We start from the raw sequence: 4083 nt of genomic DNA on the forward strand, positions 1-4083 counted from the left end.
GGATTGGGCCAAGACAGACATGGCATTTGTAGCTCAGTCCTGAGTTTGCCTACGATGCCCCCAGGGTCTGGTGGGGTGCCTGTCCTCTCTGGGTCTTGTATCTAGGCCCCCAGTGCTCTATAGACTGGGATTTAGAGGCTCTGCCTTTACAGCTGTAGGTGTTCTTCCCCAACCCCTGCCCACTGTGTGGCCCCTCTGTGACAGTCTGCGTAAGTGGGCTTTTGCTAAGATCTTCTGAAGCTTGATGGGAGAAGGGGCCCTAAAACAGAGGTGCTTGACACTGAAGGTGGCTGGAGAGGCCTGGTTAAGGAGGGGACTAGAATTCAGTCAAGTCAGGGGTCTAAAGTCAGCCTGGCCTGTCCTTTTCTTAGCGTTCCTGACCCCCCCCTCGCCCCGTCCCCCAATCCAGTCCCCAATTCTGTATGTATCTCAACTATCCTCATCCCAAGGCTGCCCTGCCCCATGCTGGGTGGTATCTGTTGCCACAGGGAAGGGTGGGTCATGCTGATTTCTGGGCAGGGGCCAGGTGCAGCCAAGTCACCTCTGGGAGATGGAGCCTCCATCCATACCAGCCTCATCTGTGCTAGCGCAGGGTCGCTTGTTCTGTTGCTTCAGTGAGAGCCAGAGGTGGGAGTTACCTGAGACTCGGGTACTTTGGGGACAGTGAGGCCTTGAGGGGTCTGGGAACTCCTATGATGTGGCTTCCCCCGCCCCCCTTTTCCGTGCTAGCTGGATTTTCACACTTGCAATGGTCACTATGGTGGCTTAAATAGGTCAATCGCCCTCGGCTGCAGATTTCCATTCATTTTCCTGGTCATCTGGCCATCTCTCCTGTCCTTCCTCACACCTGATCCTGAAACCCCCATTCCCCTTCCGATCCCTCCTCCCTCCCTGTTCTCTCCCTCCATCTGCCTGTTTTATTCCCCCTTCTAAGTGAAAGTCAAGCTTCCTTGCTTGGGCGAGTCTGAACCACCAACCAAAGAACATTCACAGGCCAGCCCTAGGCCTCCCTGCACATATGCAGCAGATGTGCAGCTTGACCTTTATGTGGGTCCTGAACAACTGGAAGGTGGGCTGTGGCCTGTCCGTGGGATATGATCTTCTAGCTGGACCACCTTATGTGACCTCAGTGGGAGAGAAATCACCTAGCCTCACAGAGACTTGAAGTGTCAGGGTCGGGGGTGGGGAGATACCCAGAGGGACCCAGAGGGACCCACCCTCTCAGAAGAGAAGGGGAGGGGGAGGGGAAGGAGTATGAGAGAGGGTGACTGTGAGTGGGCAGTGAGTGGGATGTAAAGTGAACAAGTAAAAAAAAAAAAATAAAGTAAGTTTGGCTCTCATAGGCTCCTGTGTTTGAATGCTTAGCTCACAAGGAGTGGCACTATTAGGAGGTGTGGCCTTGTTGGAGGAGGTGTGTCTCTGTGTGCAGGCTTTGCGGTCTCCTGTGCCTACTCTCTGCCCAGTGCAGAGTCAGAGCCTCCTCCTAGCTGCCTACAGGAGACAGTCTCCTCCTGGCTGCCTTTGGGTTAAGATGTAGAGCTGTTCGCTCTCTCTCCAGCATCACCATGTCTGCTTGGATGCTGCCATGCTTCCCGCCGTGACGATAATGAACTGAACCTCAGAACCTGTAAGCCAGCCCCAATTAAATGTCCTTATAAGTGTTGCCTTGGTCATGGTGTCCCTTCACAACAATGAAACCCCAAGACAGACTCATTCCACATATTAGAATACTTAATATAATTGCATGTCTCCACACCAGCCCAAACACGTGTGCACGCTCATGTACCTGCGTGTGGTCACACCTTTCCCTGACCATATGGTAGCATGTGTATTCCACATGTTCACATTCATTGTAACGTGATAGACACGCTAAGCCCACATGCAGACCAAAATACATACACATGTTTGCACACTTTGTACCCACATATACAAACACATTGGCACACACCGGCACACAGCTGTACACACTGGCACACACCCGCACACACTAGCACACATACGCCTGAACAGGCCTGGCTCCTCAGCGGTGTACATCTGGTGCTGGGCTGCAGAATGACTTTCATGGCTCTATGCCTGGCTCAGAGAACCTGGTGTGGATGTTCACCAGTCCCTGCAGAGGGCCCTGTTGCCCTGGGTTTCATTTCCTTTCTCTCAAACTCTTGCTCTTTGTGCTGCTGGTTGATGCTGAGGAAAACCTGGCTACCTCAGGAGAACCTTAGTGTGCCGGCCTGCCGGCCCTAGAGAATTATGAAGAGGATCAACAAAAGTCGTCAGCCATGAAAATGCCCCCAGATTATGTTTTAGGCACAAATCTAATGCTCTCTGACATGAGACCCCTGCTACCTTGTCCTTCTGAGGCCTGAGTGCCCTGCCTTCTTCATGCAGGGGTCCAGAGATCCATAGGGAGCTATACTGAGACCTGACCCCTCCACTCCTGGCCACAGTGACTTCTGATTTCCTGCAGGGACCTATAGTGACTCCCAAGAAGGCCCATCTTCCTATTTAGTCAAGTCATATGGCTTTTCTCTGTCCCTGACTGTGATGGTTTGAATATGCTTGTCTCAGGGAGTAGCACTATTAGGAGGTGTGGCCTTGTTGGAGTGGGTGTGTCACTGTGGGTGTAGGTGTGGGGTTTAAGACCCTCATAGTTGCCTGGAAGTCAGTATTCTGCTAGCAGCATTCAGTTGAAGATGTAGAGCCCTCAGTTCCTTCAGCCCCATGCCTTCCTGGATGCTGCCATGTTCCCGTCTTGATGATAATAGACTGAACCTCTGAACCTGTAAGCCAGCCCCAATGAAATGTTGTCCTATATAAGAGCTGTCTTGGTCATGGTATCTGCTTACAGCAGTAAAACCTTAACTAAGACACTGACTATGGAACTTGCATTTCTGGCTTTCCAGTTGTACCCATGCTGGTGTCTGGATGGCAATGTATTTTTCCTGTTTCATCAGATTGGCTGGCACCCCTATGAGCGGCTCTGATGGCTCATTACATCATTGGCTAACAGGGCTGGCATAGGCCCAGGCAGTTTTAGATGTCACAGGACACTTCTGAGTGGTGGGCCGAGTACAGATGACAACCCGGGAATTCCTTCACATTCCGTTGTGAAGGCTATTGGTCTAACAGGTCACCTGGCATTCTTCCTGTCTGTATCCTACATGAGGTTTACCTCCCTCTCACCTCCATCACCCCCGTTTAGGAATGCAACAAGCCCCACATTCCAATCCCTGTTCCTTTTCCTTATACTTTTTGTGGACCAAACTTTGCTGTCATAGAGGTGTCATCGCCACTGTTCTATTGTCGTGAAGAGACACCATGAGCAAGGGAACTTATATAAAAGAAAGCATTTAGCAGGGGAGGTGTGGGCTGGCTTACAGTTGCAGAGGGTTAGTCCATGACCATTGTGGCAGCCAGGCATAGCGTAACCCAAACCCTAACCCTAACCCTAACCCTAACCCTAACCCTAACCCTAACCCTAACCCTAACCCAAACCCAAACCCTAACCCTANCCCTAACCCTAACCCAAACCCAAACCCTAACCCAAACCCTAACCCTAACCCTAACCCTAACCCTAACCCTAACCCTAACCCTAACCCTAAACTGGAGCAGTAGCTGAGAACTTACATCCTAATCTGCAGGCAGAATGATTGGGACTGGGCCTAGTGTGGGCTTTTGAAACCTCAAAGCCCACCCCGCCCCCAGTGACACACTTCCAACAAGGCCACGCCTCCTAATCCTTCCTGCACAGTTCCACCAACTGGGAACTAAGTGTTCAATATATGAGCCTGTGGGGACCATTCTCATTCACACCACAACAGATGTGGTTTCTCTTGCTTTAAGCAGATAGTAAATACTAAGGAGACCCACCCAACTTCCGGGCTCCTGCTTGCCTCAAGCCCAGGTTTCCTTCTGTGACCTGGAGGGACCCTCCGCGTGTCTCACAGGGCAGTACTGATCTCACCACCTTCCCATCTACAAGTTAATACTTCACCTTCATTTTATTTTTTTTTCTTTTTTTTTTTTTTTATTATTTTCTTTATTTACATTTCAAAGCCATCGACATCACAGGAACCTAATGGGGTA

Source organism: Mus pahari, chromosome 9, assembly GCF_900095145.1.
Source record: "Mus pahari chromosome 9, PAHARI_EIJ_v1.1, whole genome shotgun sequence".
NCBI classification, from domain to species: domain Eukaryota; kingdom Metazoa; phylum Chordata; class Mammalia; order Rodentia; family Muridae; genus Mus; species Mus pahari.